Source organism: Seriola dumerili, unplaced genomic scaffold, assembly GCF_002260705.1.
Source record: "Seriola dumerili isolate Sdu_G_001 unplaced genomic scaffold, Sdu_1.0 BDQW01000111.1, whole genome shotgun sequence".
In the NCBI taxonomy this organism is placed as follows: domain Eukaryota; kingdom Metazoa; phylum Chordata; class Actinopteri; order Carangiformes; family Carangidae; genus Seriola; species Seriola dumerili.
The window spans coordinates 1,213,817-1,238,460 of record NW_019174366.1 but is presented as its reverse complement, the minus strand read 5'-3'; the positions used below and the strand labels follow the sequence as shown (position 1 = coordinate 1,238,460).

The following is a 24,644-nucleotide window of genomic DNA, read 5'->3' as shown; positions in this document are numbered from 1 at the left end:
AGTCAGTAGGACAACAAGTTTTGGTGCAATTCTCAGTTTATGCTTCACATCTCTCAGTCCACACGTGTGCATGGAGGAGAGAGCAAAACATGAACACGATGTAGAGCTGACTGGATGATGATCAGACTAGAGAAAGCGGATTGTTGTGGTCAGTGATAGAACCTTAACAAGCTACCAGGACTAGAATAAGAAAAAGGACGCAGGGAAAGGAAATGAGAAAATAACAGCCAATCAGAGCTGAGTATTTAAATCATGTGCTTAACAGTCTTCAGATTACAAACCTGTTCCTTGTAAACCGGAAGAACAGTATCCACATGAATGTTAGTCAGGTCAGTCAGGTTAAGTCTGGTGATATCTGACTCAGTTTTCTCTTGGCTGCCTTTGTGTTTTGACTCCATGTCGTGAATGTAGCAACAGGTAATTCAGGTCCACCTCCCATCTATGATCCCAGCTGGCTGGTGGTTTGCAACAAAAACACAAGACAAGGAAATTAAAATATATATATATATATACAGTATATATCTTCACTGACTGACTGTCTCACTGTTTAAATGAGGAGTTGAATAGAGCTGTGAAATGACACGGTGTCAATGCTGGAGTTGAATGCTGGGCTTTGGTCTCATCACACAGCTGCTGCTTTAGATTCACCTAAACCAATATGTTATTCCAGGATGAAGCAGAGATAAAAGCTCATTATTTAGACCTGTAGAAATGCCAGTGCTTGTGTTCTCATATAAAATGCAGCAAGTTTCTTTTTACCTCCATTAGATCTGAGTCTGGCACTGATCACAATGGCTGCACTGAAAGATAATTGAGGTTGTGTCACACCGCTGTCGAGATTTAACGCCTCCACTTGAGGGTGACTCACTTCTATAAATTGACTCAATGATCTACAAGAGAGAAAAAAAAAGTGTGTGTCCATGTTCTCTTGTGTGTTGTGTGTCTGTTTGCAGGATTTTAATAGTTTTCTGTGTTGGAACATTTGTTACGGTCTTGATTGATCTCATTTTTTTAAGTTTGCGTCGAAGTTGCCTTTCATCAAATGCAAATTTGTCCCACAGGTGACAACCTGTTAAACAAATGAGACAAAAGAAGAGCTGTTTCAGAGGCACCTGCAGGCAGCAGTGAACTGAACCAGTCCATTAAAACACACTCGTCACTCGGAGAGTTCGTATCAAGTATGAAGAGTTTGTTCTGTAATGACACCTCCACCATCTGAGAAGCTGCAGCATTGCATCTGCTGGTTGCGCCAGTTAATGGCAGTGACTGTCTGCCACCATGATGTGGTATCACACTGGTCCTTCTTTTCTACTGATGTGAAACGTGTGTGAATGAGGATGAAGGCCTCTCATGTTTCCTGTTGCGTGATCCTGTAGTTCAAATATGGAGGAATGAAAAGTTTAGGTTCTTACTCCTCCTGCTCAATTTTATAGTTGGTTTGTTAGAAGTTAATTTTGTATTCATTGGTTTGACCATCCTTCCTGTCAGTATTAATACAGTTCTACTCACAGAGCTAATGTGACCAGTGCTTGCTATGCTAACATTAGCTAGTTGACCCATTAAAACCAATGAATAACAGGAGTTGCACAAAACACCTCAAGTTTTCTACTTAAGAATGACACTGCTATGTCATTCTGCTGTTGATTTGACGGGAACTTCACCGTGGTGAACTTTGGTCAGTAACGTCTTCTGTGCAACAGGTTAACTGACTTTAAGTGATTCCTTAAGTATAAGACTAAGATAAGGAGAAATCCTTAAATACTTCAGTGAACATTTTAAGGAATCCTTAAGGAGAAGTCTTAAGGGTGTTTTGTGCAACTGTTTTTATTTTAAGGAAACCTTAACTCACACTTCAAGGGAAAATCTTAACTTAAGGTGTTTTGTGCAACTGGCAACCTCTGCTACAGGTTCCTGGCTACATTAGCCACTACTAGCATAACACACATTAATATCCGAACAGACTCTTGGTGTCTACATTACCAATAATGCTACTCTACCACCAAGTGTTGACAAGGAAGTAGAATGTGTGGAATAGAAAACACAGTGGCTGTGTCCCAATTCTGAGGCTGCAAGACCACAGCAATGTGATGAGACCGTCCCATTTCAAAGGCTCCTTCAAACGTGTCCTCCTTTTTCCTGGGCAACGAAGGCTCCAACAGGTGGATCCTTCATGGCCCAACCTATCCCAAGATTCATCGCTCAACATTAAATAATAATAATAAGTAAAAAATAATATGGTAACAAACAACACCAACAGAGAGCCTGAGGATTACACTGTTACATGGAAGTATTGTGTTTCAGCTCAGTTCAACAGCTAACGGTACCACTGACATTGGCACAGCTGGTGATGCAAAGCAGGAGTCCTCCGTAGACCAGACCGTCTCATTACTGTTCGGTCTCCGCAGGATGTTGCTCCTGAATTGAGACACAGCCAGAACCTCGGGTTGTGTTGCTTTGATTTTGTCAGTTTCATAGTGCCAATCAGAGGAGTGCTGTTTTAGTCCAGCCAGGTTATAATAAACAGGTTGCTGGCAAACATTGCAGCAGTTTTATCAGATTTGAACCAACAGCTGTATTTCATCAAGGTCTGATGAATAGTTCTGATATGAAAGTCAGGGAGATTTGATAGCTGCCCACCCACAGTTACCAGTCATAAAAGCCATGTTGTAATAAACTGTACATAGATGTACCTGATAGCTGGACATTGCTTCATCCTCTCGCCTAGCCTGAGCTGTCATGTATAGCGTGACAATGACATGAAGTGATGATATGCTGAGCCTCTAGACATGGTATGTTTCAGGACAAATTGAGTGAAAGTAGGCCCTCGGCCAAATCCAGCAGTGGATTTGTGTTTTTGTGTGCTTGCGTGTGTAATCCAGGGTTTATAATCCCAGTCTCATGCTGCTGTCACTGCATCACAGCCAGAGACACACACCTCCTCCTCGCTGTCCACCACTCTGGATTAAGTCCTCTCCTGCCTTTGTTTTCTGTCACAGTCATACATCTGTCAAAAAGCCCTCCAGGGCAGAAGTGGCTCTGGAGACATGACAGCTGGGAGTAAGGAGGAGGAAGTGGCAGTGTCTTAGTTTGAGTTTAAATCACATTTCAAACTCTCTGCCATCACTAAAGGTACTTGACAGGGCCACAGAGTGTCCATCCAATCATGGACAAGATGGGCATCACCAGTGGTTTGGCCAGGGCCCAGGTAGGGATGTACCTAAAGACCAAGATCCCTGTTGATTCAGTGTAGAGTTACACTCAGGCTACTTGGCCAGTAAGAGAAGAATCAAAAACCAGTAAGAATTTAGGAGAATTTAATCAGCATCAGAGCATCTACGGGAAAATTATGTCTCATTGCTTTGCCAAGTGTAGCTAACGTTAGCAGTGCTACCTAACATCCACATTGTGCTGAATGTGGTTACACCAGTTTATTCTGACACAACCTATATACAATCTTCTTTTCATTTTCTATATCAAAATACTGTCTCATCCTGTCAGCCCCAGCTAGTGGCAGGCGTCTGTGTAACATCTTAGATACAACAGTTAACCAGTGTTGTATATTAATAAAATAGTGCTAATTAGTTTAACTGACTAATATTTCTGGTGCCGACTAGCGAGGGTAGCAACATTGAATCATTTAGGTGACTAACCTCAAGTATATTTTCCACATGAGAGACAGAATTCCAGCTCAATTTTAATGCAAGAGTAAATCTAAATCTCAAGGTTCAGTCCACTGAGCTCAGAGTGCACTGGCTATACAGAACAGCCTGGTCCCAGGTCAGCGAGCACAGCCTCACTGCACATGAGCTCCTGAGTCCTGTCCTGTTTATTCATGAACACACTCACAATCTCCAGGAGTTTTCTTTCACAGACAGTGGGGTCCCACTTGAATGGGAAAGTGGTCACACACACACACACACACACACACACACACACACACACACACACACACACACACACACACACACACACACTTTCCCTCAGGCTGGTAGTGTGATCACTTTCCCCTTTAATCCCATAGACAGAATCAGATTAGAGTGCTGCTCTAATGTAAGTTTGGCATCAGAGCATTTCCTGCTCTGTGTGTGTGTGTGTGTGTGTGTGTGTGTGTGTGTGTGTGTGTGCGTGTGTACGTGCATGTGTGCGTGCGTGCGTGCGTGTTGCCAAACATGAACACACACTTTGAGGACAGTGCCATAAGTGAATCTTTCTGCCTCGTTGAAAGCTGAACTTGATCCAGTTGTTGAGAAAGAGTGCAAACACTGCAGGAGTTTATTTCATGTGATTTGTTTACACCATGTAAGAAAAGTATTATTAATACACACCTCTCTCGTAAGTACTCAGTAAAGACTTGTAAGCCTTGGACAATTAGGGCAGGTTAGACGGGGATTAAATTCATGGAAATGTGTAACAGAGTCCCCATTCTGTTCAGCAGAGAGAGAGAGCCAACAAGTTGTGTCATTAAACAAACTGTTTTCCCGGCTGACGGTGACTCACGCCTGAAGCACAACCTCTGCAGATGAGAGCCGGTGGAAAAATGCGGCGGGCCATGTCCAGTCAAGGACCTCATTCTGGGTCTGAGCCTCTTTTATCAAAGCATGGAGAAAAAGTTGTAGATCTGCAAACGTAATAGGCAATTTAGAATCCTGCACTTTCAAACTGCTGCACACAGAAAACATATTCCTGTTAAAGGCTCAGGAGCTCAACTTTGAAAGCTCCAAAAAAAAGCCCGAAAATAGACCTTGAGTTAATATTATTTTTTTCTGTCATACCCTGATGGATGTCATCAGAGTAATCTTAGCTTTGGCATGGAGACTAAATTTCTAACATAGAGCCTGTGATACAAATATGTGCATTCACCAGACAGGGAGGGAATAATGAACAAATCAACTCGCTGGATGGGGAGCGGAGAATCTAGTGTTTTTTGCAGCTTTGGCGCTACAGTACCTCCTTACATGAAAACTATTTGCTCTTTACAGCAGCAGCTGAACTGAACAGTAACTCTTATCACAACTCTATCAGATGCATATCAACCAGAGCTCCTGGATCAGTAACTTCTGCCTCTAGGTTCCTCTCAATCAAAACAATAACAACAGATGGCGTTGGGTGATATCGTGAAATAGTGTGGAAACATGGGAGTCGTTATCTTAATGCTCTGTGTCATTGGTAAGCTCCTCCCGGTTTGGAATCCTTCAGTGTCAGTGGGTCAGGAAATCAAACAGACCTGGTGATTCTAACCATTAAAAACACTGAATGAAGCAGTTTGACATTTAAAGTCAGTGTTTGAGCGACGCTGTACGGAGGACAGAGACTCAGGGAAGAGCTGGAGCTGAGATTGATGCTGACCTTTGTTCTGATTGTTTCTCTGATAACTTATGAAGCAGACGTTCAGCAGGTTTTTACCAGCAGCTGAATTATCCACAGAGGTGTCCTCCTCTCCATAACAAACACACCAGGGGATTCAAACCAGTAGAAACACTGAATAAAGCAGTTTGACTTTAAAACTCAGAGATTCAGCGACGTTCTTCAGTGACACAGAACAGGACGTCTCCAGCAGCTGGGAGCTGAGCTGTCTAACATTTCCTCAGCTTGTTTCTCTGATAACTTCAGATCCAGACGTCCGACGACTAAAATCCTTCATCTGGTTCAAATACAGAGCTGAAAACCACCAAGGTGTAAGAAGTGTATGTGGCTTAAAACTAGATGAAAGTCAATGATGAGCTTCTGCCAGACAAACACACTGATACATGATCACAGAGGATATGATGTCACTGACAGGCGACCAATGACACAGAGCGTTACCATGATTAAAATCATTGATTTCTCTGGTTGTAGAATTGATGGAAACATTTGGGATAAAGAACACGATTCAACAACATATAGAACATAGGTCTATTCATTTTTACATACATTTTCCACATTTTAATGTGGAAAAGTTGCAGATTAATAGTGAAGCTACTGTCCCTGGAACAGGTCCCGGTCCATCAGTTACAGAACTGGTGAGATACCACAGTCTGCTCCGGGATGACTGATGAATTAAAGGAATGCAGCTGATACATCTGACATTGAAAACCTGTTGCTCTAATTTTCGCAGCGATTGCTCAGTCTGAGCCCAGAGGCTTTGGCAATCCTAACTATCGTCACATCATTTCGTCAGTGTAAAATCCCTCGCTTTACTGAATGAACATGTTAATGCTACAAGCTACGACTGCTCTCATGTATTCATTCATCCATCAGTGTGTCTTGATCTGTTTCTGTCCTTTCTCAAAGCTTATGCACAAGGTTTTGTTGAACATAAATGAGACCAAGCTACTGTGTAAAAGTCAGGCTGAGGCCAAGATGTCATTTGAGCACACACAAGCAGAGATATACACATAATATACTGTAATCACTTCTCTGTAGCATGTTTCTGTAGACATATTCTCTGTTACTTGATGTTATTTGTGAGATGACGGGTACAGGGAGGGAAGGAGATAAAACAAAAAGGTGATGAAGCCTGAAATGATGAAAGCTGAAAAAAGAGAAAAGGATAAAGATGGAGGGAAAAGATGAAAGTGAGATGTAAGAGTGTGTGGGTGGTGGTAAATAAAGGTCACCGGCGGGGGTTGTTCTCAGAGCCATATGTGCCTGGGGTTTGATTGGCGGGTCATGTGCTGCCATATGTTTGCAGTGGAGGACGATATATTCCACATGAAGATTCACAGAGGTTACAGGATTATCCTTCTGTGTGTGTTTTGTGGCAGGATTAATAATCCAAACCTGTTAGGGGCTGGCAGCAGCACAGACTCTATCTGCCAGCATCCCGTTGAATATGGTGCATTTACTACAAATGCTAATGTGAAAATGACTGCTGAAGCTTCTAGAGCTCCATCAGAGACAGACTCGTGTTCTCTCTAGACTTCAGGTGGGAACCTTAATACCTTAACCTCTTAAACCAGACGCACTCGGTACAGAACAGTGTGATACATAATTGCCTGTAAAAAGTTGATAGAACACTTTTTACACACAATGGTTGTGCAAAATGGTAGAATCTGATGATGCACAGGGTAAATGAAGTGGCTAAGGGTTATATTGTGTGTGTGCACACAGCCTCCTGTAGTGGAAATCATGAGTATTTTTTAGCCAGATTTGCTTTCAAGAGATAAAAAAAAAAAACCCTTTGACGCACTGGCTACCTTGGCTATCCAAGTTTCCAAATGGAGAGTCTACCTGGCCCTGTCCCTACTAAAACCTTTGTAGAGTTTGTTTGCTTTGTGGTATTTCTAACTACATTGTTACAGTTGTAGTCATGAAGTTGCTGAATGAAATCAGTGGCATCTCTGTGCATGGGATCATTGTTATCATGGTGTTATCCAATGTGTAATTTAAAATAAATTCTAGGCAAAAAATAACATTTTTCCTTTGGTTTACCACAATTTACTCAACTATAGTCACAATGTTACTGACACATGGAATAAATTCTGAGGTCTTACCTATCCATAGTGACCAAGCTCTTGCAAATGGACCTGATGGTTGTGGAGCTATTCTTGATCTATTTTGAGTATGTCGGTCTAGGCGAGGCAAACCCCCCAGCATCCCTAGGGCTTAACAGGTTAAACCCCGTCAACGCAGATAGTTACTGTGATGAATAAACGTGTTTTTCTGTTTTGTAAGAGTTAATGCAACGGGGCGTCGCTCCGTGTTGTTGACATTTTTTAGGGCAGTCAGTCTGCTGGAGCAGGTGTAGACCTGCAGAGACACAGTGTGTGTGTCTGTGTCTTTTAGACTGCTGCTGCTTCTGTGTAAAAACACTTTTCAGTCACTGTAACTACATTAATATGTAGTTTTTCTGTGAATTGGGTCTCTCTCTTCATACATCACTTTCCACTGTCAAGAGCCACAACTGAAAATGTGTACATATATATATATATTTTTTTTTTTTTTTGCTGCAGTAAATGGTGAATCTGCTGATTATCGTCAGGATTCATTGTTTGGTCTAAACACTATCGGAATAGTTAAGACTGTAACAACACAACTCCGCAGACTGTTGTTTTGTTTGGATTCTCTGAACTATGTAGATCAGTGTCATTTGTCTCTTGGTGTGTCTCCTCTCTTAGTGTCATTGTCTTTGAGCTGTGTCCTCACTCATTCTTTTAGTGGCTTCTCTCTCTCTCTCTCTCTCCATGCTCTGTTCTTTTCCCTGTACTCTGTCTCCTCCAGCTTTTTCCACTCACAAACGACTTTGGGGAGGGTCAGACTCTGAAATGAGCATCAGATTAGCGAGGTTTGTATTGATTACTACTGAATTTATGAATTTAGTTTTAATCCTGTTTTCTGTTCCCATGACATCACATGAGCAACGCCACCAAACACAATCAGAACATCAGCTGATAAAAGGCACAAGGTACTGTTCACATATGTGGTGCTATGGCCCACAGTCACAGACAGGAGGGGGGGGGCAATCTGGTAAAAAGATCATGTGATAATCTTTTTGGGTAAAATCAAAATCCCCAATTTTGCTCATCATCTGCATTCTGTTTCACTCTGATTTTTATTGTGAAAGTCCTGAGAGGAAGTTGTGATTCCCATCATTCTTCTGCTTTGATGCCTCTCTCGGATGTTTGTGAGCTCATCCTCCCACAGTCACATATTATATGTTTGACTGACTGACTGACTGACTGACTGAACTCCTGTTTTTTTTTCATGTCACACATCGTTTGTCTACTCCGTCAGAGGTTTGTCAAGTAAGCAATAGAACCTTTGGACCTTCCTTAGTGGATCAGGGCTCAGCCTTCAGTGCAGGACTGGTTTGATTGATCAGTAAATTGTATCAGATCCACCACTGTCATAGTTTTTATGAAATTCGATAAATGATGCACTCTACTGCTTTTCTGTGGCATTTCCATCCTCACACTGATCGTCCTGGTGTCTGCTGTTCACTGTGTTGAGACCAAAACTAGCTTCACTTTAAAAACGAGCTGTGTTGATGTGGGCTTGTTGTCGCAGGTATGAGTGATAAGCTGAAATAAGATCCAGGAAGTCCACTGTAGCATATACTATAGCAGTTCATCTTACTGTTGGGGGGCAGGGGGGGCGGGGTCTGGAAAGTTGTTTTCAGCAGAAGTAACATGGTGTTCACTGCACAACAAGGCCTCTTACCTGGAATGTGTGTTTGTGAATCGGGGTGATACGGGGAACTCAGATCCTGGTATTAACCAAGAACGGGTGCCAAGATGTTTTTGTCCCACAGGGAACAGGAGCTGTGGATGTTTGAAGATCATATATACTGAATCAAAAACTCCTCCTCCCAAAAGCATTTAAGCTACAGCGCATCTGTCGGCACCATCCACCTGTGGGAGAGGCGTGCAGTAGTGTGGAGGTGGAAGGTGTTTGTAGTCCAGTGACACAGGGTGGTCATGCTCCAGACCCTGAACACCAGGTGAACTCCATCCTGACCCGCTCCTCAATGAGGGAGCTACTTCTCTGTGGGGTCTTTGTCGACATTAACTAATAATAAATGAGTTCTTCCCTTTCCCTAGTAGGCACGCACTCACCAGTGTCCATCAAAAAAACAAAAACATAGAGAGATAAAGATAATCGTACTCATTCTACTTATTGTAATACATTCTACTTAGTTTCCAGTGTCATTGTCAATAATACTGTATTAAAAGTTCAGAGTAGGAGGACAGGATTTTCCAAGCTTCCTTCACTGTCATCACTCACAAACTGCAGACAGGCTGTCAGCAGTGAAGTGACTCTCTACACAGTAGAATTGCTAGTGCTCAGTTTCAATGTGTCAATTTGAACTGAGTCACTGAACACATGGTCCTCATCTACAGTTAACATTCAACACTGAACATAATGGTACATTTTAAATTCAATTCAATTCAATTCTTGACACCAAGTGTTGATTTGAAATGTTTTCTGCCAGTGTCAACATCTTTTTCTCCCAGCAATAAAATCTACTCTTCAGTAGAAGAACTTTCTGCTTTACCAGCTAACAGTTAATACCAGGAGCCATTAGAAAGTTTTGCTATTGCTACATAGCTAACGTTAGCATTAACAGCTGTTTACTTACCAGTCCAGAAGAAATGTTGTGAGATCAGCATCAAACTTAATTCCAAACTTCATTACTCACCAACAGCTCTTGTTAAGCAACAGTCTGGTAAGAAACCAGGAGCAGGTGGTTCAGTGCCAGACACAACTTACAAAAAGCCCCTTTAAAGTTTGCAGGGGGGGGGGGGCAGCAAACACCATTATATCCACATCTTAATACCAGTTAAATAAGTAAAAATAGCTTTTAGTTTAGTTTTCATTTACTGTACGTTTTGTGATGCAGTTGTGATAGCTCCCTTATTAAGTGCTGCATAACAATAAATCTTTACTCTCAGTTTATAAGATGAAAAGAATGATTCCTAAAATGGTTCATTTAAAATTGTAAAATCTCTTAACACTGAAAAAAGATAGATTTACCATCAGACCTTGGATTTGCTACAGATTAGTGGACGTTTTATTCCAACTGGTTCAGATTAGATTTTTAAAGGAGAGATCTCCAACCTTATCTTGGTCTCTCTGCATCTAGTGTGAAAAAGCCTGTTTTGCCAGTTTTTGCCGATGTGCTCTGTCTCTGGGGTCCTGCACACATCAAATGACGTCACTGATGCCGGCAGAACATCAGATTTTGCAGCTGCACGGTGTAGAGACACAGACACACAGAACATCTGTATGCAGATAGACTGATTCGTGGTTGAAAATGTGTGAATCCCTGCTTTAAGAAAGCGGCTCCATTACAAAGATGTTGGTTGGAATCTGTCAGTGTGGAGCCAGATGATAGAAAACTGTCATTACGGTAAAGAACACTAATAATATAAATCTTTTTTTAACAATGCAACAAACCATGCTCAGGGAAATCCATCTGACAAAGGGAACTTTCATTAAGGGAATATAGTGATCATCAACAAATGACTAACATTTGATTTATTTTAATTTAGTTATGAAATATTCCATATGAAGTTGTTTTTTTTCTTTCTGAACCAATGGTGAATCAGCACTGGCTGAGAGATTCCCAGTCCTTGTATCTGTGGTGCTTTTTTTTTTGGTCAATGTCTTAATGATATTTATGAAACTCTTCAGTTGGGTCTTGAAAACAATCGAAAACAGCAACAGCCCCCAGCTGACACCAGCAACCTGAAGCTGTGCGTTAGCTGATGCAGACACGCACGCTGCTTCTTCAAAAACCTGTGACTGAGCCAATCATCTGCAGCAGCATCACTGGAGCAAAGATGACTTAAAGATTAAAATGACAAAAGAATTTTGACTTTAGACCGATGAGATAATTGTGAAAATGTTAACTTCATTATTACAGTGCCGCCTTAAGGTCAGTGAGTGTCATTTGTGGTGCCTGAGTGGTGAATTGTAGTGTTGTGAATCTGCAACCCTCTTGCTGATTTTGGTGAATGTGCTCTTACGGTTTTTGGTGTATGAGTTTTTAGCAGTAACAGAATGATGAGAACAAAAAAAAAAATATGGCTCCCAGCAGTGAGTGACGCTGCTTTGACCCCGTAAGACAAATCAGAGTGATTACAACAGGGTTCCCAGCACTGCTGGTACTTGGTTGCCTCATAATCGCATCAAAAACAATAAAGCAAGCGACGCCGCTTGGACACAGAATTATTAATAATGGGTGCAGCGCATTAATCAAAGAGCACCAGAACAGTTACTATGTAATAAATGACAAACAGTGAAAGAAGGAAAGGAAAAAAGAGGGAAAGAAACAGTAGATTAGGCATATGACAAGAGTTCATGATGGTAATACAGATCAGTGTCCATCAGTGAGAAAAGCATAGTAACTGACGAAGCACAGTCACTGCTGTTAATGAACCACAACTCAACCACAGAGGCCTCATGACTGTCATTTATATACAGTATGAAGTCATGAAAGTGCACTTGCTTTGCACTGGTCTGTGAGCAGTGGATCTATAAATAAAGCTCAGACCTGTCAGTAGCCTGTCTCTGCTCAGTTTATATGTGGATCAGCTCATGTTGTAAAAAAAAAAAAAGCCACAGTCCACTGACATTTTCAGTAAAACATGTGTTAGCTCAGACTACATGTTGCCCTGCACTGTTAGAAGTATTGTTAGCAAGGCTGTTACTTTACCAGAAACCACACACGATTGTGTTTCAGACCAAACACGACCTCCAGTCCCTCACACAGACATGAGCCACATCAGAGCCTCGGCGAGTCTGTGTGAGGCTGCGCTCCTCAGTGCAGACAGGACTGAGAGGAGCTGTGAGGCCCCCTGAGGTGAAAGACAGTTGAAGAGCTGTTGAAACAGTTTGACACCTCATCTCAATCAGCCCGCTCCTGGTCTAAGTCTCAGTCAGAGGCAGCAGCCAGTAAATAAAGGCTGTCTCTGCAGTGAGACACAAAACACAGAGCAACACCATCAGACTGTAAACACGTCTGTATGTGTCGACACTGCACTCTTTTTGAGGTGTTGCTATTTTTAATGGAATTATTATGAACTCATCGTGTTTAAAGTGAGATCTGTAACACTAACCATTGTTAGTTCTCATCAACACTAGTGTGCAGCATTAAACTGTCATTTACTCCATATTTCTACCTTAAAATATAAATGTCTTCTCAGCACATTGTCCCTTATGTTCACTGTTCACATGTTATTTTATTGGAACATGCATGTTTGGCTGCAACTGATGATTATTTGCAGTATTTTTTAATTTGAAAAAAAGAGTGAAAAAGTCAGTCACTGTGATTTTTTCAGTTTGCTTGTTTCAGTCGACAAACTGCCTTAAAAACCTAAAATATTCATTTTGCTCCCATTTATGACAAAGAAAAGAAGCAAGCATGTTTGGCATTTTTGTTTGAAAAATAACACGTGATGAGATGAAAATCAAAATAATTGCTCATAAGTTTTCTGTTAATTGACTTAATGGATTAAACCTTCTGAACGATTCAGGGAATACACAGTTCTTATTTCTAGGTTTCAGTGCGAAGGTTTTGTTTTCCCCTCTGCTGCAGACAACAGCAGACAGAGGGGGAGCTGCAGAGGGGAAACAAAACCTTTGCACTGAAACCTATAAGAACTGTTGTCATTAGCAAGTGGCCAAGAGTCGCTTCAGACAGCCTTGGTTTTGATAGCATCAGTTCAAAGAAAGTTGTGCTGTGTGAATACAAAAATCTAAAACTTTACTTAGACAATAAGAAAAAACCTGCATGCATTTGCTTTGTTGATGAAGTTTTTAAGCAGTAAACGTGCTCGTGTGTGGCCAGCTTTAGCAGAAAATGCTTAATCTGGGTTTTCCCAACCATGATAAGACTGAGAACTCAAAAAAGCACCCAGCATCAGATCTGGTGACTTCTTGGAGAAACCGTATGTCACCTTACCTAGAGGAGTGTCTTCTCTCTCTCTCTCTCTCTCTCTCTCTCTCTCTCTCTGTCTCTGTCTCTCTCTGTCTCTGTCTCTGTCTCTCTCTCTCAATCTCTTCTAACTTTCTCTCTGGCAAGTGATCATGTAAATATTCTGTTGCTTCTAACTGTAACAGTCTTTGTCTTTAGCTGATGTGTTTGGTGATGTTGTCAGATGATGTCATAGTTATAAAATCAGGATTTTAGCAGCAGCTTGGAAGTGACTGCTGGTTAACATGCAGTCTTCATGGACCATATTTCAGTCACTGTTCCAAACTTGTTCAATTGTCATGACAACAGAGACAGAAAAACATGTCAATGAGAACAGCTTTATTGTGAATTCAGCTGTATTCAAATACTGTAAATGTGAGCACAGAGAGGAGGAGAGAAGAGAACAGATAAAGAGCTGAAATTAACCTGAACGACATGATGATGTAATTTGTTTATGGCCATTCCACAAGTTTTCAACTATGTCCTCAATTACATAAAACATACGTGGTCCAGCCATATACTATACAAATTTAGTTTTTCTGAGACTTAAAATGGGATTGTCCTGCAATTCAGGACTAGAGAATTACATTTTCATTCATCAGCTGGTGTAACATGTTCTGACGTCACAGAGGAAATAAATTCATGACGAGTGACAACCAGTTAACAGCCTCTCTCCACATCTTTACTGTTGAAATAAACCAGGAGGAAAATCTCAAACCGCCAAGAGTTACATCTGTCAGAGCTGAGGAGCTGAAAATGAAAACGTTACTGTCAGAGATAATAGTTATGTGAGAGGAATGAGAGAAGAATCAGCTGAGCTGAGCAGTGGCCACTGGGAAAGTGAGGTGTCTTCAGATGGCGCACAGTGCCATCCCTCACAAGGTGTGAAGGATTACCTCAGGACATAGCGCTCATTTCATCAATGAGCATATTTGTTTCTTCTTGCTCATGTCTGCTCAGAAGGCCCTTTTTATGTGGGGGAATAACCAGTTAAAACTTCTGGTGTCACAGCCAGGTCAGGAGTCATTTGATCGAGTTTCAAATCGTCATGTTTTAACACTGTTTATGTTGAGTTTCATCAAACAGGTTGATAAATAAACTAATATTTCTGAAGTTGATTTCTTAGTATCACACTTTTAAAGATGCACAGCTGACCAAGGCATGACTTAAAAAAGAAAGGAGCATCCCTCACAGTGTGTTTCATTGCCCCTGGAAAAAACACAGCACAGTAACCCAGCTGGTCCGTCCAGCCTCCCCCTCCTCCTCTCCCTATCTAACAGCTGGCCTGTCCTCTTCCTGTTTACACTACGTCAACTTCATCACACGAACAGCCTAAACCATCAGCACACATGTTGTAACAGCAATCTAGCTATTCATATTAAAACCCTTTTTGAAGGCTGATGAAAGACTACAGAAACTCAGAAACCATAGTTGATATTAAATCCATGCATTTAAGAAATCCTGATGTAAGTCTGTCCTTCTATCACCAGCCCTCTGAATATCAATTTGAAGATATTAGTCATATGTCTGCAGGACTTTTTTATGCCACCAGTGTAAATCTATGCACTCAATCATTCCCTCAGTGGTTACTTAACCTCTGGAGTGCTTTTTCTTCAGAGGCAGATCCTCCAGACTCTGGTGGATCACAACTGAGATGACTTTGAGGAGTGACTGAGTGTAGAACATGTGTCAGGAGATTGCACTGTCGGATGTGGGATTATGATGGATGTTGTGCTGACTGCTCATGAAGGCGCCTGAACATCAGGCTGCTGGAGTCAGCGGGCAACTCGCTGACAGCAGGTTCCCCCGGCGGTGCCACCTGCCTGCTCACACACTGACCTGTCATATCAACCTCCAACCACAGCTTAGTGGCCGGGTGGAAAGTGTGTGGGGTGCCATAAAGTGAAAGCTGCTTGGACAGAGGAAATGGAGGTCGGCATACTGTAGTCCTACACTGGTCTGATATTGTGTTCCAATGTCCACTGACAGGCCTCTTACTGCTTCACAGAGCTAAAATGGAAAATGGTGGATATTGTCGTGTCTGTCAGAATTACTGCAACCATGGAAAAACACATTCAGCTAATTTTTGGTCATTAACTTCTTAACTTGCAAGACTTATTCACAGACTTTAAGTTATAATTCTTCAGATTTTCAGTTTATCAAACCATGGAATTTGTGCCATGGGATGGCAATATGTGTTGGTCCGTTTGTCAGCCCACTACTGTGGTCCAAACTAAATTACTAGTTTTTATTTATTACTAAATCATGCTTTACTCCTCTACATAAAGGACAGGATTCAAATGATCTCATGTTTAGAAAAACTGTTGGGTCAAAAAAATCTTTTGTCAATGAACACCTCCGTACCTTCACCATTATAGAAGGGACTGTGGTTGAAAACCGTATAGTCTCTGCTCTTGATAGTAGGAAACATTTTCCAGCTTTGCTTTTTGATTTATCAAAGGCCTTTTGGGTTTTGAGATCCTTTAAATTATGCAGAGATGCTACAGGATTGAATTCAGACATTTTAAGATTAAAAGTGGTGTGCCACAAGGTTCAATTTTAAGCCCACTGTTGTTTACTTTGTATATTAATGAAATCTGTGCCTCAGTAGGCATTTTTATGCAGATGATACTGTTCTTTATGCTTCTGCTGTATGTGGAGCAAACAGTGTCAAAGCTACAGTATAAAAAATCTTAGATTGGTTCTCAAGGAGTGTAAGAAAGTCATACTGCCTGCAGCATTTGTTCCCTGGATGTGGTCAAATGATTAGGTCACAGATGAGAAATATCTGAGCATTTGTCTCCTTGAGAAACTTATGTGCACTGAACATAATCCTTGGAAATGGAGGACTCACCAGGTTAGCTGGTTTTGTCACAGAATAAAGATCCAGTATATTTGCATCATTAGTTTGGCTTTTAGAGCACAGAGCTCGCTGTTAACAATATCTCATGTTCACCCTAACCCTTCTAAGCTTACAGCTCGGCCTGCTCCTGACGGCTAAAACTGCAGCAGTGGTAACATTTTTGTGAATCTTACATTTTGTTTATGTGGAAAAGTACCAGCATCTTCTTGACTCAGTTGTTGCCTTAGTTCAGTGTAGTTCACTTTCACTTAGGGATGTTAGCTAGGATGACTCAGCCAAAACATATGAGACATGGAATCAGGTTATTTCACTAATTTATACACATTCACAACTTCCGTGTGTGTGAGTGTGTGTGTGTGTGTGTGTAAGCACACACGGCCACTGACTGTGTGTGTTTACTTTTAGGTGATTTTGGTGATCTGTTGTCCAGCCTCTCAGTTGTGATGAGTTTTTTTGATCCTCATCACCTTCCCCCCTCTTCACCTCTCAGTCCAAGCACACACTCTCTGAATGTTAGTCACACCTGCTCTGTGCTCTTGCCCCTGGCAGCATCAGTCTGTCTCTCTGTGTGTTTGTGTGTGGGCATGTGCTGTAGTTTTCAAGCATGGGTTATTTTTAGCCTCTTACACGTCACATCTTTTTTTTTTTTTTTTGTCTCTACTGATACACTGGTTATACAGTGTTACCTTACAGTATTAATGCTCCAGCTTTCTTCTTCTCTGCCTTGACCAGTCAGCCACAAGAGGTTCAGAGAAGGATTTCTGCTGCTTTAAAAAGGTGGTTTTGGATCTTGAGTCACAAAATTTTACATGTTTTATTACATGATGTTTCCTGTCCTTTTTACCCCATGTTACAATAAAGGCAACACCAGCTGCCTGATGGCTGTTGTGAGAGTGGAGGATTTCTGTTGGACTTCTTTCTTTGGTCTCTGAGCTGAGGCAGTGGATAAATCCAAGCTGTGGCTGGAATATCCTCTGTGGCTTAAAGTGGTCCAGAGAGATTCGGCTACAACTGAGCCTTAGTTGCACTATGTGTCTAAGTGTGTCGCTGTCTCACAGGATTTGGCCTCAGGAAGCCCAGGCGGAGACAGTGGAGCAGAATATGGTCTGAATTCAAAGCAGACACTCTGGAGACTGACAGGAGTTCGGGGTGGATAAAGACCTAGAGAGTAATGGTTGTAAGGAGACAGGCGACTACAGGACATGTCTACCCTCTTACCCTTGCAGAGTTAAGAGGTGAAGAGGTAAAGAAGGAGTGGACATCTAATGTGTTTTCATCTGTAACATTCATTTTATTTGGAAGTTCTGCAGAATCTGTGGCTGCTGTTTGTCAATGGATATTTCTGAAAATAATCACTGGAAGACTTTGCTGATATAACATGGTGCTAGATGAACATTCAGTCCTGTGATTAAAAAGTTCAGCCATCTGTGGTTTTAACCATATATGTTGGGTTGGGCGATATGGTCTATAAGTAATATCATATTTTTAGGCTATATTGCGATACATGATATATATCTCCTTTATAGAACTTCATAAACACATGATTTAACCCTTTGCTGCATAAAGAGACACTCTCATGCTTCACTGCTGCTTTGTGTGATCTAGAGATTCAGCATCTCGCCTGAGCGAGCCGCTCCCAGCAAAAAACAGACATGGAAACATTTGTTGATAGTCATACTGATGATACCAGCAACATAATATATAACTGACGCCAAAGAAAACTTCATGCCGGCGTCTTAAAACAATTATGTGACAATTTATACTCGGTTTGTGATATTGTCATTTACTACATCCCATGTGGAACATGCCACGATACATCAAGTATATTCGATATATATCGCCCACCTCTAATATATGTATGCAGTGTACATACATTAGAAACAGCAGCTGGTGTTGTCAGTCAGATTCCAGATGTTCTTAATGAGATTATATGTCAAGGAACCAAATGGGGTTCTGCCAGGGCTTCATTAACACCAGCAGTTACACACTGTGTTTATAATGAAATATGATACAAGAGCATCATGAGTGAGAGACAAACAGAACAAGAGAAAACATAATGGCTTAGTCAAAGCCTTCAGTAAGGATAAATGTAGTAGTGACTTGATGTGCTTCCAGCTAAATGCCACACACACAGCCACTGTCCATGTTATCAACATACAGTTGAGGCATGTGGGAAGTGTGTTCACTAATTGTGACCTCAGCTTGACTCTCCATCAGCTTACACACAGACCACACACACACACATGAAGACGCACACATCGATGCGCATATGGAGAATCCTGAATAGCTTCAGCTAATTGCATTTTGACAGGGCCCTCTTATTACAGTTCTTCCAATTACACCTACACCCAAGAGTCTCCAGTGCTTCTGCAGTTCCACCAGTGGTGAACGATGATGATGATTGCTAATGATGACTGTCAGCTCAAGCATTACAAGAGACCTGTGAGGTAGACCCACTAACTCTCTGTGGGTCTGCACAATGAGGGTCGCCGAAAAGCTTGTTTACATCCCTCAAGTTATTATCGTATTCATGAGCTGCTGTGCTCAGGTTTGTCTAAGGATGTGTGTTTGGCCTCGCTGCCACTTTCAGAGGAAACGACAATCAGGAGAGCGTCGCTGCAAAGGCTTTTCTGTTGGCTGCATCTCATTTATCTCTTACCTAGATTTAACATGTCTGCGAACCTGCACAGGTGTTGTTTAGAGACTTTTGTTTTGCTTCTTGTACAAATATAAGTATACTTCTCTTTTCTGAACCTGCCTCGGGACAGAAAGTTGCATCAACCAATCACTTTGTTCTTGTTTACACGTTTGGTTTTTTGTTTTGTTTTTTTCATTTTTGCAGAGCTATAATTCCAGAATCATAATCTTTAGTTCTAAAACACTTTTCAGAAACAGTGCTTAACAAATTATTGACCCCCTCCAATGAAAACCTCAAAGGTATAACATGTAACTTTTCCACATTAAAATGTCTAAAAATGATTAGACCTATGTTCTCTATGTTGTGGAGTTGTGTTCTTACGTTTTCCCAAATGTTTCCAGTTATTCTGAAACCTAGAGAAATACATAATTTTAATATGGCAACGCTCCATGTCATTTGGTCACCTGTCAATGACATCGTGTCCCCTATGCTCATAGGTCGGCGTTCAGGCTTCCTGACAGAAGCTCACCATTGACTTTTATCTAGTTTTAAGCCACATACACTTTTTACACCTTGGTGGTATTCAACTCTATACTTGAACCAGATGAAGGGTTTTAGTCAATGATACAAGACATATCACATGCAAGTAGTCAATGCCATGGCTGCAGGCGTCTGTGTCTCAGCAGGTACAATGGGTCATCCACTAAGGTCAGTGGTTTGATTCCCAGCTCCTCCAGTGTGCATGTCGAAGTGTCTTTGGGCAAAATATTGAGCCCCAAACTTTTATGGCTGTTCCATTAGTGTATGAGGGTGTGTGTGTGGTAGAAGTACTCTTTGTGTGGAAATATAGTGTATGAATGTGTGTGTGCGTGTCAACGTATTTTTTTATGAAAATCAGCCGATAATGATTGGCGGTTAAACGGTAAAGGTTATATACTGGCTGATGATACCAAGGCCAACATATAATTGGAGCTTCCCGTTGATTCCACAGACACTGGGTGAACATAAGGAGAAAATCTGACAACTGTAAGAGAAAACTCATTAAAGATACATCAGACGACTGAAAACATTTAGACTATAAAACTGAACATCTGCCAGAACCTTTTGTCACCCTTTCTGTCCTCTGCCCTCCCTCTCCTGCTTTTTCTGCATCCCTGTTGACTTAAACTGTTGACCCTGACATCACCTCAGTCCCCTGGGGTAAACCTGTAAAAAATGAGAGCCAGGAAATTAGAGTCGGGGTGTTTGCCTGTGGGAGCAAGGAAAGAAACATCATGAGGATGTGTTTGTAGGCAGTGTGCTGTGCTGCGGATGTTTCTCCTGTTTTTCTTTCATTTTGCATCACATTCACTTTTCTCTGTCTCTTGGCACCAAACTCCATTACTCACCTATTAGTTTAATAACAGCAGGTGAAAATGGTGAGGATGACAGATCTTTTTATACTTGGTCTTCAAAGATTGTTCGCTTGAAAGAATGTGTTTTCACTTTTCCCTCCAGTTTTAAGTGAAGTGATGGCAGCACTGCTGATAATTTGTTTGCTCTGAGATGAGTATGTGACAGTAATGACTGTGTGGGCACATTGGGGGATTATTTTTTAAAGTGACTGTAGCTGCAGACTCTGGATGAGGAACCAGATGTGCTGCTTTACAGGACTGTGGCGGCAGCTCAGTTGATCAGTCGGCTGCATTGAAAATAGCTGCTGTCCTGGTTTTGTTGCGGCCTGATGACGATGTTCGGGAGCTCATCTGGGTTTTCTAAATGGGCCAGCTCCGGAGTGAATCACACCAATGACTTGGATTCATGATTGAGAAACAAGAAGGGGTCAAAGTGCTTTCTGTGCTGTGGTGAAGTGGAATGATGTGTGAAGACTGAGACTTAATATCAGCAATAAACAGTGTTTGTAAACGACTATACGTCTTATACGTCTAAAACCTTAAACATATGACCGCTGAGGACAAAGGAATATATCAAATCTGAGCACCATTACATAGAGTTTAATGCATAGCTTTGCAGCTTTAGTTATTTGTGGTTTGAGAGGAAGTACATTAAGTGAAAATAGAGAACAACACGACTCTTATTTGACTCATGTCTGAGTCAAAGAAAGAGAACGAAGAAACTGAAGCAAATCCAAGTTTCGATTTCAGGCTTATTTTAAGTCGACATGCTACTTGACTCACAGCACTGCAATCCTACATGTAAATGAATAAGTTGATATTTGTGCAAGTTTATCAAATGCCTGCACCCTGTGTGTGAGGGCCCTACATGTGGTACCTACTAACCCCGGACATGAATCTTACCACTGAGGAAGAAGATGGTGAAAAAACATTGTGACACGGTTGACAGGTGCTCACCCAGACTGGCGTCATGAATAGGAATAACAGCTTTGTTGGTTAATTGCTTTTGGAGGCTCAGTTGCATTCAAACCTGACTCTTCATCATAGAGAAAGATGCATTTCTCACATTGCATTAATAATGTCTATTAGTTTAATGCAGATGCATCTGTGTAGGTGTATGTCGGCTGATTGGTCAAATGAAGGTGCAAAATAAAAAGATGTGCTTGACATAGTTCCCTGACTTAATTTGTCCACACTGACAAGTTTATTTTTCTACTTTAGTCCAGCACATATTTTGGTCACAAGCCTGTAAAGAAAAACTTTATGTGCTCAGCATGCAAAAAGAAATGAATATTAGCATACTTTCATTTCTTTCATAACTCGTATATTAATATGGCTACCTGCTGCAATCTATCAAACCTTAGTGCAGATATACTTTCAGTAGCAACACTACTCTTTTGATACCATACTTTAAGCAATATAAACATGTTTTTCTATAACATCCTTCTTTTGATTTATCAAAGGATGTCAAAGTTCTTAAATGTTGAATGTTTATAATAATAAGAAAAACTCAACGATATTGGTTTAAAAGCAGAAAAATTTCTCAGTAAAAAATAAGCAGACAAGAAAACAAAATTCAGTGTCAGCTGAAGTGTCAGCTTTCAGTAGTTGGAAGTTTTTAATACTCTTGAGCTTTTTGTTAAGTACTTGTCTGAGAATGATTGTAAGAGGAACTGCTCTTTGTCTCTTATAATAGTCAAGGCTACTCTAATCGACGGATAACATACAGTAACTTGATGATAAAGACAGTGAAAAGGAAGGAAATGACAGACCAGTGTCTGTGGTTGAGATGGTGAGCGAGGCACCACTCATGCTGTAAATCCTGTTATGTCACAGATTAGCAGCGTGCCATGCATCGGATGAAAAGGATGATGTGGAGGAAGGGGGAGAAGTGGCCGTTGACCATGAGGATTACAGCCCCTGTAAAAGCGCATCCCATTGGTTCGATTAGGATTAGACACTTGTAACTGAGGTGCGATTGGAGACGGTGTCATGACATCTGGTTGGGACCATGACAGGTCGTCAAGGAGCAGAGACACTTTCCGTTGGTGCTGGTTGAAGATGCACTCACTGCTTATTGGAGAACGCAGCATTTTGATTGGTCTGTTAGTCCAGTTTATGATTTGTCAGGGCAGTTGACCATTTCTTATTCTGTGCTGAGGATGGAGTTGTGTTCCATTTACAGCTTCCTGACAATTCCCGTGTCATTTTAATGTAGAAGTGACCTACATTATATGTGACAGTGGAGAACTAACAGGAACCACGCCCAATTTAACAAAAACTGTTTCAGACACAGGAAGAAACCTCACCCCCACCCCTACCCCCAACTCAACACATACACATAAACACACACTGTCTCTCTCCCTCTTTTCCTTCCTTGTCTTCTTTCTTCGTCAGTCTTCACTGCATCTGTCACTCACACAGCTCCCCCTTGTAGGCACATTGCAACACTGCAGACCTACATGAACTGGAATGGTCAGTGGGAAATTACTTTAATAATAATAATGAAACTTTGTTATTTTAAAACTCTTTTTGAATATTAAAAGTGCTGTATAGACTAAAGGAAATAAAACAATAGAAGGCAAACATATGCAATGTATGTCTACAAAGACAAATGTATGAAATAACAGATAAAGTCACAAAATACAAGCAGGATGAAAATGATAGAAGAAACAATAACATGTCAAGTTATTCCCAGACAGTGCACCACCAACAGTATGTTTAACCGCTGCACCACCAGCAATCACATTACATAAAATACAATAATATGATCATATTATAAAGTCAGTGCATCATGAAAGTCAACAGGATTCATTTTCTGGGGACCAAGAAAGTCAAAAATATTTCATGGCGGTCCATCCAGCAGTTGAGGTATTTCAATTTTACCAAAATCACCTACTTACTTTGGTTCTGAATGATAATTTCTACCTCAAACCAATGTAATATTTATTATGCATTTACAGTATTATCACATTATTTTAAGGCAGTATCATCCCCTCCTACACCCATGAGCTCCGCCTGTCACCTTAGCTCCACCTACATAGAAAATCCTCTTAATATGACCGTGTCGAACACAGTTATGATCCACAATGGTGAATAATACGTACTTTAACAAGAGCTTTTATTAAATATTCAACAGTCTCTTGGGTAACTTAGTCTCCATTAATTCAACATCCTCAAAGCCTCTTCATTTGAATAGCAAATCAGGTGAATTGGAGATGACCCCAGTGACCCCTCTTAAATGTCTGAGCTGCTCACAGTTTAGTTCTCCATTGTATCCTGTCTTTGGTCTTATTATTGCTGGTGTAAAAGTGATTCTTGATAAATCCACATCTGCTTCATTTCAAGATGCCACTGTAACCTTGATGTTGTTGTGGTGGTTACGCAATGAAAAGCAAAAGTAAAATCAAAGTTCAGATAAAAAACATTTTAGATTCAGTCTCATGTGCACATCAGGAAATGTTGTTCTTTTGGAGATTTTACTTACATAAATGTCTATGATAGGAACTCCCTGCAAAGACTATCCTCAATAGACCTCACCTAGACATTGACATCCTCATGGTGAGGAAATGCGCCATTGTTTTTAGCAAGGACTCATATCTGGCAGTAAAAATAACAGTGATTTATCGTTGGCAGAAGATAGAGCCTGTGATGGAAACCATTCAGTGAGTGAGTGTACTCCTCTAAAGAGCAAATTCCCATAAGTGGATGTTAACATTTACATACTTCACATCCTCTCAGGTTGGAAATAACAAAGCCTATCCACGGTGATCAAATACAGGACCTGGGTTAAACAACTTGTAGACCTTACTATATATGAAAATCTAGTGGTTGGTTGGGATGTGGCAACACATCTGGGATTTCCTTCACAAAGATAGACACTGACATTTACACTGACAATTTAAAGGTCTCATATTTGACACTCCTCTTCTGTGTTTTATTTGAAGTGTTGATCCATAAGAAGTTATATTTGTGGTTTTAAGAACCAAAAACCATCTCAGTGTAGTTTTACATCTCTTCTCTCAGGCTTCTCAACCAAATCCTGCAAGGCTGGATGATGGGGTCCAGTGTCTGAATACAGGCTGTGTGCATTTCTCTGTGGATTGAGCACTTTGATACTTTGACAGTATTACTATAGAACCTAGACCTGCTTTATAATCAAACAACACATGGACATCTACCTTTTAGACTGTATGGACCTTTTTAAAATTGTATTTAAATGTATTTGTTCCTTACTGTATGGTCTCTACTTACAACCTGTGGAAGATAAACCTCCACTTTATCATTCAGTCATGTTCCGATGCCATTCTAATTGTTCTACTGTGTGTCGAAAGAAGGATTTGTATGAACAAG

The 24,644-nt window shown here is 40.9% G+C and overlaps 1 protein-coding gene across 12 annotated transcripts in view; it reads left to right on the top strand.

Moving 5' to 3' along the window:
* Positions 1 to 24,644, top strand: part of LOC111223622 (calcium/calmodulin-dependent protein kinase type II delta chain) — a 100,923-nt gene that overhangs the window by 25,611 nt on the left and 50,668 nt on the right. The window lies entirely within an intron of this gene.